This window comes from Ctenocephalides felis, unplaced genomic scaffold, assembly GCF_003426905.1.
Source record: "Ctenocephalides felis isolate EL2017-DRISC unplaced genomic scaffold, ASM342690v1 CF-g0.4_SCAFFOLD_01886, whole genome shotgun sequence".
Classification (NCBI taxonomy): Eukaryota; Metazoa; Arthropoda; class Insecta; order Siphonaptera; family Pulicidae; genus Ctenocephalides; species Ctenocephalides felis.
Window position 1 is genome coordinate 175,645,557 of NW_020538040.1, and position 12,403 is coordinate 175,657,959.

A 12,403-nucleotide genomic window follows, 5' to 3' on the forward strand; every position below is an offset into this window, starting at 1 on the left:
AAATATCCATACATTCACAATCTATTTGTGTTCGATATTTTATCTACAACACGTTCAAGAAGAGAAATATAATTTTCGAAACAATAAGGCACCGCTAATTCACGCTTCATGCAACACAAGTAATAAGGTATGAAAACGTAGAGCTATAGTGGGCTTTGAGCAAACAAAACGCAATTCGATTCATTGTAAATATGTATTATTACTTCAGCTATTGTATAATAAATAAATAACTAATACATTTGATATAACTTGATTCTCGTAGTAGTTTTGAGATATGCTGAAATCATTAAAGAGACACAATTAAATCAGTAAACTCGTGGGGCGCATGGCAACGTGCCTTAAGGCAAATTGCTGGAACTTCCCGTAACAAAAAATATTTTTTTTAAAGATTAACATTTTTGAAAAAAATTTACTCTGAAAAAATTAGATTTTTGAGAAACTATAAATTTTTGAAAAAAATTTACTCTGAAAAAATTAGATTTACGAGAAACTATAAATTTTTGACAAAAATTTACATTTTTTTGAAAAAAAAAAGAATTTTTGAAGAAAAATTTATTTTGAAATATTTTGGAAATTCATAATATTTTTTCAAAGCAATCGTACTGCTTTAACTGCATACGGACGAAATATCGAAGCGCGTAAGCGCCGCGTCGCCGTCTAACGGATAAACATTGGTACGGGACCCATAGGAATGTAAACAAAATTTATACTTATTGTTAAAATCTCTATAAAATATCTGATAATTTGATGTGCATATGTCTAATGATCATTTTTGACCGCCAAATGTCATTTTTTTTACTTTTTTTATTAGATCTCTGAAACCACTAGACCTGCCTTCATGAAAATTTGATCAATTTTTCATTTTGTTTCTTAGAATTATTAAAATCGGACGCTCCGTTCTCTTAAAAACTGAGTTACCATTTTTGGCATTTTTTGCCCCGTATCTTCGGAACGGCTAGACCTGCCTTCGCCAAAAACTAATCAGCACGTCTCCTCATCAATACGTATTGAATGTTTTTTGAATTATTCAAATCGGTTGATCGATGTTCCCGAAATCGTCGACAAAAATTTGTATCCGCACACACACACACACATACGCGCACATACACACACACATATATATCCAATTTTTCTAAGGTATGCCAAAATGTTCAGATGGTTTTCAAACGTAAAGATATATAAAAATTTTCATTTTCGATTTTTTTGCGATTATTATAACTTGCCCTACGGGAAGTTAAAAACACTCTCGTAGCAAAATGGTTAATAATTATCTCAAGTTTTAATAATATGATTTTCTAGTGTATTCTACGAATTTTTGACTACTATATTCTTCAAAAGAAAACGATTTGATTTTATTATATTATATTATATAAAATAAGAGACAAAATATTTGACCAGCTCCTATTTACCGTGCGTTGTTTCACATACATGGAGTGTCGTAAAACGAATCTAATGGCGTTCTACTGTCTTTCATGATTGTGTATTTGTCATGTTTACCTTAATAAAAATAAATGCATGTGTTATATTTTTCATATATTGTATGCATTCGTTTCAATTTGTAGTTTTCCAGTTTTTTTTCTATGTGAAAGTTGAATCAATAGAGAAAATATATCACGGTGTATAAAATTATACCAAAAGTCAATGCAATTGATCATACTATGGAAACTCCAAAATCTGTACGTTGTATTTTATCGTGATATACAACTGGTCAGTAAAATATTGAAATTTATTTAAAACAATACCCATTGCAGATTTATTTCTGTATGTCATTGGAATTGTTATTTTGTGCGATACGATAAATATTGCCTATGGAAAAGACCAATAGCAAAGCACGCTCCACTTCCGATCACAGTTAATCGTTAGTTGTATAAACATGAATAACATTGTAACGAAAACCTGTGTTTAGTAACGCGATATCGGTTCTGTTGTTGAAAAGTTATTTTTTTCCCATCAACCGCGTGAATCATTCCGGGCTTCTTAAGAGATCCACATATCGTCCTCTCATAACTCGAACATATTTTATTTAGATGAAACTATGCGGTCCCATGTATATTTATAATCAGGCACAAAAAGAAATCAAATATATTCCGAATCAATTTTAGGATTTCGCGGTAGGCGATGCTCGGTGGGACCCATCGGCCGTGGGTAAGAATACATATTTGTCTATTATTGGACCTCGTTTGACGACTGACAAAAATGAAATATTGCGCAAATACGAAATTAGAAAACATCAACACGTGCGTCGAGGACGTAAACCGGATGATGTTCATTTTATTTATCATTCAATAAATATGATCTATGGTCGCAATATCTCAGCGCGGCCTATTAAGCATACCGGCGCGGCACCTGTTTTCGCATGTTTTGCAGCGCTTTCATGTAGGTCAGTGGTGTTGCGCTCCCAATTTGGAACGGCAATGATTTTCGCACAATTTTCGTACTGACAACTGCAATAACCACATTTTACCCATCGCACGGAGATCCGAATCAAATTTGAAGGCAATTCTAAACCGCAAATAAAGCCACGTCGACGAAAAACGCGAGGAAACGAGAGGAAAGACAAAGTCATTCACATTTGCAATTGTGGATAAAATATGACTGGTATGCATTTCTTATAAACAACAAGATCGAAGATTCTAACTAGTGCGCATTGCACCGTATTTTAAGTAAATTTGCTGGAACTTTTTGTATCAAAAATTTAAAATTTTTAAAAAACTTCCAAATTTTGAAAGAAATAGATTTCTGAGAATTTTTAAATTTTTGCATAAGACTGACTTTTTTTAAAATTCGAATTTGTTTTTATGTTTTGCAAATGTTGAAAAATTTTGCATTTCACATACATCAGTTTTTTCTAAGGTATGCCAAAATGTTCAGAAACCTTTGAATTGCAAAGCAAAATAAAAAAAAAATGGATTTTTGTGCGACTATTATAACCTATCCTATGGAAAGTTAAAAAACTTGATCTGAACAAGCAATTCTAAACTTATAATAAAATCTAAATAATAAAGCTCTAATAAAGTCACATCGACTAGCAAGTTTAAGACGAAGTCATTCAATATTTTATGTCATGCTTTTCTTAAACATTACAAATTTGAAGATTTTAATTATTATATAAAATAGAGTTGTAAAATTAACTGAAATGGCCTATATGACTTGACAATTTAAGATAAAGTTACCAAAAACAATTTTTGCAATTGTGAACAAAATATAACTGATGAAATGACTAGTATGCATTTTTGTTTGTTGTATGAAGTTTATGTTTTTGCTCGAAAATCCGTTTAACTTCATGTTTATTAAACAGTTTAAGTGTTTCTAAATCTTTTGACACCAAAATTGAGAAGAGTATTTGTATTTGCGTCTGATATTTAACATTTAATTGAGGGTTTTCTTCAAAAACGACTTTTCTGATTTCAAGAATCTCAAAGCCGAAACTCGATAAGAATGGGCGTTGATTAGTTTTGTTCACAAATTTGTGCGCACCAAACGTAACTTGTTTTTTCCACGAACCAATTTTTCAAATTTACGAAAAATTTTTGATTGTTTTTGAAAAATTAGGTAAAAAATCAATACATCTGATATCTAACTAGACCTCTCCCTTCCCCACGCTATTTTTTGTCAAACCCCCGCCCTCCTAAAAACCTCACGTGATTAATGGATTGCCCCCTAATTGTAATTGATTAAGGGGATTTTCAACATATATAGAAAAGTTCATGTAACTTGCTATAAAGCAAAATGCCACTTAAATCTAGTTTCATTATATTAGCCAATTAACTGGTGCGTGTTCATTGAACTGTGCGTTTATTTTCAAAATATTGTAATTATAATAAATTAGTTTTATATTTCAAAAATTGTTATCTGTATAGCCACTGGTCAAAGATTTACATGCATAAGAGTATACTCGTCATCTTCAAATGTTAATATAAACAATTATATATAAAAATAATTTAATTATAATAGATATTATATTAATGAAATAGTCAAATGAAATGTATATATAAAATATAAAAACCGTTTCTCATAATCTCTCATACCAGGCACCTCTGCCTGACTGAGATATGAAAATAATGTATATATAAATAAATAAAAAAAAAATCAACACATAAAATTCTGAAACTTCTCCATGGAGAGCATACCCGTCAATCAACAAAAAGCAATATTTTACAAATTTCTTACTAATGCAAATGACCATACACGAATATACTTTTATGAACCAATGCTACATTTTAGTTACATTCAATTCGAGATATGGCAACGACTATCAGATTTTTCATTAACGTTCTAAAAATTGCACATACAAAGTCGTGCATAGATTATTAATTTTCTTGGCTCAATACCTATGTCATAATATTAAAGTTTGCTGTTTGGATAATGATGCGCTTTGGTTGACTGTATGTTTATGCCACAAGATTATTATATAAACAACACAGCAGTCGGTAATATATTTTCGAGATCATGTACTTCTTGTTAGACGTGTGCGTGCCACAACTTGTGAGGACTTCGCGAAATTCCTGGCGACATTATTAATAAGATTCGTCACCGAGCTTCGCACATTTTATCACATTCCTTGAATTCCAAAGTATTCAGAAAATTTTGGTAAAATAACCACGGCCGGGTGCCAACAGACAAGTTGTTGCATTTGAAAAGTAAAAGTTCATTTTTGACGTTACAACAAACATTTTAGGAAGCACCACGAGGTAAAAGACCTTTCTATGTTTACGTGTTCTATGTATTTAACAATACATCTTGAAATACAAATTAAATAAGGTATACCTAAAAATTTTATTAAGGTCTCGTAAACTAAACAACAGTGCTCAAAACCAAAAAAACTAACAACGAAAGAAAATACTTTTGCTATGGATTTTCAAACATTGCCGTTTATCTCCCGATAGACATCGTAAGAATCAATAAACGTCGTAAGGCTGGTTATGCATCTTTTTCCCTCTACTTTCAAATATTGTTTGCTAAAAATTCTTATATTTACTCGTTTTTTGAGATAACAGTGGTGGACGTTTTCACCAGCGGACCTTTAAGTCCCGTTCTACCCTACAATATAGACTCTAATAGTGTTAGCGTTACTTGTCACAACAATGCCCACAAAAAGCAATGTTTACTTGAGATGATATTTAAGACCTATAACCCTATTAACCCAATGAAAACAGTTGATATCATATTGCTTGTTATCGAGCTGGCGAAAGTTGGTATCAATTTACGACTAGGGTGTGCAGGCCCATGTTCTTTACCATTTTACTAGAAGTAGCCCTTGTTAGCATGGTACATTTTTTAATTTGTTATTAATTATACATGAATAAAAATATTATATTTTATAAGATATTGAGATAACAATTGTAATTCTTTATTATTTTTAATAAATTATAATTATAAAGTTTAATTTATCAAATTAAAGGTTTATCAAATATATTCTAGTTTTAATACATTTTTAAAAGGCATCCCAAAATTTGTCTAAGGTACATTCTACTTGAAAATCTGAATTCACTAATCAAATTAATAAAAGAAACGACATTGAAAATATTAACAAACTCTTTGCTTTTTGTAAGTCAGCATTAGTCAATTTACAACGTCGTGTTTTCAAAAATAAAAAAACATTCTGAATATCATCCTTGTACCTAACTTGGATACCAGGTTTTATAGCCTCCTGGGACAGCCTGATGTCAAGCAGCAGTAATATCGGTCTTTACATAAAAATATAGATGGCAATATATCCGAGTAAAAATCACCACGAACTGCATCAATCAAAAATTCATCAGTATTACATAAATTATAATAATGAAAGTCATTACATAGATTTATAATAGGACAACCGTTTGGGTTGCCATCAATAAAAGTCACGTCGCCAAGAAGTCATAACAGCGCATAGAACTCTTTCAGTTCTTAAAAATATATAAATAAATTTGACTGGTATATCATACTTAGCACTTTTCAATTTGTAACCAAATAATTAAACACTTCTTCATATCTCTATATATTTACTAAAAATTAAATAAACCAGATTAGTTCAAAAATAAAAATTACATAAAAACATAGTTATTGCTGCTCTTGTGAAAGATCAGACGACATGGCATATACAAATTATCCAAATAAATTATAAATAAACAAATGTAACACATTTTGGAAAACACTAATTATATTTTATCAAAAAATATATTATATTTATTTTCAGAAGAGCCAAAAAAAAATTGCCAGGAGACCTACTAACTTAATTTAAGAACTGCTTTTTCTACTATAGATTGTTGCCTAAATGCCATATTTAATTGATCATATAAGCTCATAGAAATTTGTATTTCTGATTGTCTATAATAAATAAATAAAAAATTATTTTTAAATTTTCAATTTTGTTCATTTTTATTATATTTTCTAATTAATTAAAATTTTTTGTTTCTTTAGAGATTTGCTCGTTGATGACACACATTATGTGCCAAAATGTCCAAAGTATTTTTTTTAAATATTTATTATATATTTTGTAGAGAATCGGTAGAGAATATTTTCCAATTTTCCAATTTTCCAATAAAACATATATGCACATGAGTTTGTGTCTCTGCGTGATTTAAGATCACTATTTTTAGATCGATTATACTATGCAAAGAAATAAATTTCGTGTTATAATTTTACCCAAGCACTCATGTCAAAGGAATTCCGTTTGGATTTTCGATGAAAACCCATATCGTTGCATTTGTCAAGGACGAGGCGACTTGCGAGTTATTTACCTTACCATGAATTTAAGGTGATTAATGTTTTGCATTCCAAGCTTGTTATTATGTATTATGCCAATATTTTCATGTGCATAATCATCATCAATTTTCTTTCGATATAAAATACGTCTATATTTATGTTCCAATTCACCTGACTGATATTCTTGTGACTCAATGTCTATTTTGAAATAAATACTGAGGAAATCGAACTTGCCATACTAAATGTAGAGTATGGTGACTAATTTGAGGAATGTTTAGTAGAAATCGTTGATCAAATGATTATAAAGAAAATTTAATTCATTAAAGTAATTTTATAGGAACTAAATACATATATTGCGGAAAACAAACTTGCAATACTAAATGTAGAGTATGGTAACTAATTTGAGGCATGTTTAGTAGAAATCGTTGACCAAACGATTCTGAAGAATATTTGTTCCAATAACTTGATAGAAATAAAATGCATCTATTCTAAAGCGAATCATCAATATCCCACGTGTTAAATATATCACTATATCATCATTTTCCTATTTCTACGAAATAATGGCATTACCTAAAACCGTATTTTGCAGAATCCATTTCATTGATAGCTTATATCAATGCTGATGTGCCTCTATTACATACAAAACGCCTGCAGGGGAATTATTTAATAGATTCAATTAATTTCTGGTAGGGATCGAAAACTGAAATGATATTGATAATTAGATAATCAGGTATTAATATGTAAATTAATATATAATTATGTTCACTCAAAATATAAAACAAATGTGGGATAATATACTATTGTTGACGTAAATTTGTTCAAATGTAGTAACCATTGGTTAATAATGGATTTGTGAGCTCACTTATTTAGGTATAATTTTTGATATAAGTTTTTGCATTAATTGATTAATTGACTTATATGAATAAATGTACTTATTGATTAATTTATTAATTATAACTCGTCATTAAATTCAATATTATTAAATTATTTATTCAAACATTTATGCATTTGCAAATCTACCATTTATTTTTCCTTTTATTGATACACCCATTTGCCCATTTGTTTTTTGTTATATTAAATGATAAAGTAAAAATCCAATAAACTTAAACTAAATTAATCATAAAAATAATGTAAATTGCTGTCATTATATTTGTTGACAATTAAACAATCGTTTAATAAAATTGCCTCTAAAGCAAATCTGATTCTTACTAAAGTTGTACCAAAAATTTTTGATAAAATCTTAGCAATAAAATGGTTTTATCCAAGATAATTACACAATATTTTATATAAAAAAAATAGTTCAAAATTAGTGAACCTAACAACTGCCTAATAAAATTGCCTTTAGAAAAGTGACAAAAATAAGATTCTTAGTAGAGATGTTTCATTAACTAATTTAATAAAATTATCATCGAGAACTTTTTTGTTTAATTTTTACACATTCGGATAACTTAGTAATAATAGATGCAGAAATTAGTACTAGTCTTCTCATTTATTTGTCATATCAAATTATTCATTCGAAATAGACAAGAATCACAAAAGTACATGTATATAGAAATTTTACTAAGGTTGTTTCATTTAATTAAATTGATCTAATAATCAACTTGTACTTGAGCCATAAATTAAAGATAAATAATTGTGTTTTCATAATCTAATTTAAAATAGTAGCAAGAAAATAATTTTATCTAAAATAATAGTATATTTTATTCCATATATAATTTTTTTTTTAAATTTCAATTTTTATTACAACTGTTAATTAATCATCTAGCAAAAAAATCATCTAGTAAAATTCTTTGAACTTTAAAATAAAAAATAATGCATAGTATTACAAATTAAACGCCATCTATATGATGACAATAATTTCATGTAGCATCAATTTTTTTTTTTAATTTTCACTCATTCGAATAGTTCAGTAAATTAGTAAGGAATTAGTACTAGTATTTCAAAATTCTGGCAAGTTAAACAAAACATTATTGAAAAGTCGAAACTAAAATTACATTTCAATTCGCTTCTTTGTTGCAGCTTAAAAATTTAACTACGCATTTAAACCACATTATAGCGTTGTGCTAACCGTTGATTTACAAATAAACAGGCATTTAAAGTAACATAATGGTTAGCCATTTGAATTAATCAATGAAATAGTGTTTTATACATTTTTTAGGATGACCTTCGTTGTATTTTTTACAATTTATCGCAAAAAAACGAAGCGAAGATATTGCTGTGAGAAAAAACTGAAAAAATGTAGGGAAAAAATCTGCAAGAATTTACACGTTTCGTTGATTGCATATTATCGCCATAATTGTAAATATAATAATCATAAATTTTGTTTTGAAATCTATTTAATATAATTAGTACAGCTCTTTTATTGACTTAACTCTCAATTGTTATATTTTAATCGCCAATGAATATATGCAAAAAAATCTCAATTTTATAAAAAATATTTTTACAGAAGGGTAGGGCGTGGCACAATAGTCCAATCTGATTTTCAGTAATTATATTTTCTAATCTAAATGAACTACTTAACAACACATAAGACGTATCACAAAAACAACTATCTAAAAATGTTCAGTAAAATTTCCAGTTAAATCCTAATTATAGAAATATGTTTTTTTACTATTTTTCTAAAATTTGTAATCTTTTCATTTAAGTGGTTGATAAGGGACTGCCAAGGGTCAAAGAGAACCAACGAATTTTGAAGAAATTTTACAAGCTACATTATTAAGAGCTACATTATCTAACCAATCTAAAATACAAATTTGATCAGAACATTTTTACAAAAAAAATATTGTATACAACCTTGATCTGGTATGTCCAATATAATATTAATTGGGCAGAGGTGGAATAACTATTAATTTAATTTATCTCTTGTGAAATTGCATTTTTTAACTTAAATTACTTTTTTATTTACTATTACATGAAGTTTATAATTTTGCCAATTAAAATTTTTAGTTGTTTATTTTTACCCCACCCATATGTAAGCTTTTATAGAGGTTATATAAAAAGAAACTGGTGAATTTTACTTAAAAATAATAGCACATCTTACAAAACAATTAAATAACGTTTACCTAAAAATTTTATTCAGGTATTATGAACTAAATATAAGAGCTCAAAACCAAAATACAACCAACAAAGAAAAATACTTTCGGTTTATATATAGACACATTTCCGTTGATCTCTTGATAGGTTACACATTTGTTGCCTTCTACTTTAAAATAGTAATGTATAAAAAATATATACTTTGAGATAATGATGGTCGATCTTTCCATCCGAGGATTTTTAACAAATTTTAAATATTTCATCTATATATAAAAATGCAATATGTCTCTGCAATGTCTCTTCAAGCAACCACAGATTATTTACATAATATAGTTTTTAATAATTTAAGCTAAAAAAAACAACACATTTAAATTAATCTATAAAATAATTAAATATCCAATAAATCAGAATGTAAACTGCGGTCATCATATTTATATTATTTGTTTACAAATACATCCGATGTTTGATATACTAAGTTGCTCATAAATGAGTTTTATGACTCTTGATTGATGTTACAATGTACGCGCATCGATATAAGTGTATATTTTCATATAAAAATCTCTCTTCGACGGGCCTTCACTCAAAACATCGAAAACAAATGTGGTATTGAAAATTCAACCGAGTAATACGATGTTATCGATATATGCTACTGAATCTTGTATGCGTTCAAAAGCGATGAAAAAGAAATGAGAATACTTTAAATTCCTTATTTATATTGAAATTTGTGTATGTTGTAAATATTCGTATAAAGAGAAAATTTGCGATTGTTTGAACTGAAAGTAGAGTACGGAAACAGTTATTTTCAATCACATGTAGTAACTGTATTTGTTTGCTGCAAAAAATATTGTTCCGGGATAAGTTGAATTTAATTTTATAGTTTATACAGTAAGTTTTAGTTTTTTGAGAATTGCAAAATATAAATTAGTACTAATTGTGCGATTCTTCCTCAGAAGTAAGTGATCAAAATATGAATTTGTACTAATTGTGTGATTGTTCCTTACAAATACATTATCAAATTTCAAAGTTGAGTAAAGTGTGGCACAAAGATCCAATTTGACTTTGGGCAATTACATATATTGTGAAAACCATACCAATTATATTACAACAAATAATTCATAATAAACAAACAACTATCTGTCTATGTTCAGTATAAACCCCAACATTGTAGAAATGTGTTTTTTTTTGTTGTTTTTTCAGAAATTTGTCATCTGGTCCTTTTTACCCAATAGGCGCAGTAAAATGACCCGGAGGCACACAGGGTATTATTTTAATTTGAAAAAGATTTTACGAAATATTAGCTACATTATTCAACCAATGCAAAATATAATTTTTTTATAGAGATAACACTGCACATAAGCTTGATCTGGTATTTCGTCAAATATATATTCGTCAGCAAAGCTGGAATAACTATTTATTTAATGTATCTCTTGTAAAAAAAAATAATTTAATTTACTTTTTTATTTAGAGTTTTTTATTGTTCACACCTTTGCCAAGGTAAAGCTTCAGTTAGTCCTTTTTACCCCACCCACGCGTAAGGTTATATAGGGGTTATATATAAAAACCTTTTGAAGCTAACTTACTAATAACAATACATCTTATAACAATTAATTAGCGTGTACTTAAAAATTATATTAGGGTCTCGTAAACTAAACAAAAGTGCTCACAACCAAAAACACTAACGACCAACGGCAATACTTTTGTTATGAACTTTCAAACATTGCCGGGCGATATAGATATATGATGATATTTTTTAATCGATGACGAGCAAGTATATTTTTTATTTTATTTTCATGTACATCATATTTTACTATTTTTAATATTGTCGGTACAAAAGGTTGTACATAAAATTTCAAATCTATACATAAGTACATATTATGAAATGTTGAATTTTAGCGCCCTGAGCCTTCATTTTAATGAACTTCCAAATTCTATGTGAAATACAGTTCCACCGTTTTTAAAAGTATCTTATTCTAAAACAAAATAACTAACCAAATAGTTTATTTTAGCATCAAGATAAAAATGAATAGACCGTGTGTTTAAAGAATGCATAAACAAGGAAAGCATTTATACAAATACAATGCGCGCAATGGCCTGTCGAGCGATTGAGTATTTTCAGTAGTATTGGGAAAGATGCGAATATTTGGATAATATAAAAAATAGGTCGTCTGTCGATTTTTACACACCACATAATAAACAACAATTTCCTTTACCATAGCACCTTATTTGAGCACATAATTCACTAATCACGAAAATCGGTTTTAGTCATGTTAGAATCTCACCTTTGTGTGTGTTGATGCTGAAGCAGGTGAGGAAGGTGATGGGTGTGAAATCGAGACCAAGTCCTTCGCGGTTCTGCCTAAGACGATGCACGTTCGAGTAGAATACGGGCACCTCCTCGTGGTCTAATTCCGAGACAGTTACGTCCTTAAGTCCTTTTACAATGTGAACAGTGCTGATCTCGTTCCACGTGGCTTCCTTCGGTTCCTCTTTATGTCCACCGTCTTTCCACCCGTACATATCAGAACGAAAAACGCGACGCGAAGTTCTACTCTCGGTTGGTCGGCACTTGTGATAATCGTTTCAGTACAATCGTTTAATTTTTTTTAATCGTGGGTAATCTAGAGTAGCGACCGCTTTAGTGATCCGTTTGCGTCTGGCCGCGTTTTACCACTCAGGACCGGTCGGT

At 29.1% G+C, this 12,403-nt stretch overlaps 1 protein-coding gene across 1 annotated transcript in view; it reads right to left on the reverse strand.

Moving 5' to 3' along the window:
* Positions 1–12,197, reverse strand: part of LOC113376293 (filamin-A-like) — a 43,200-nt gene extending 31,003 nt beyond the window's left edge. The window contains exon 1 of the mRNA XM_026616198.1: positions 11,997–12,197. The gene's annotated coding sequence lies outside the window, so the exon portion shown is untranslated. The remainder of the gene's footprint in view (positions 1–11,996) is intronic.
* Positions 12,198–12,403: the final 206 nt, after the last annotated feature.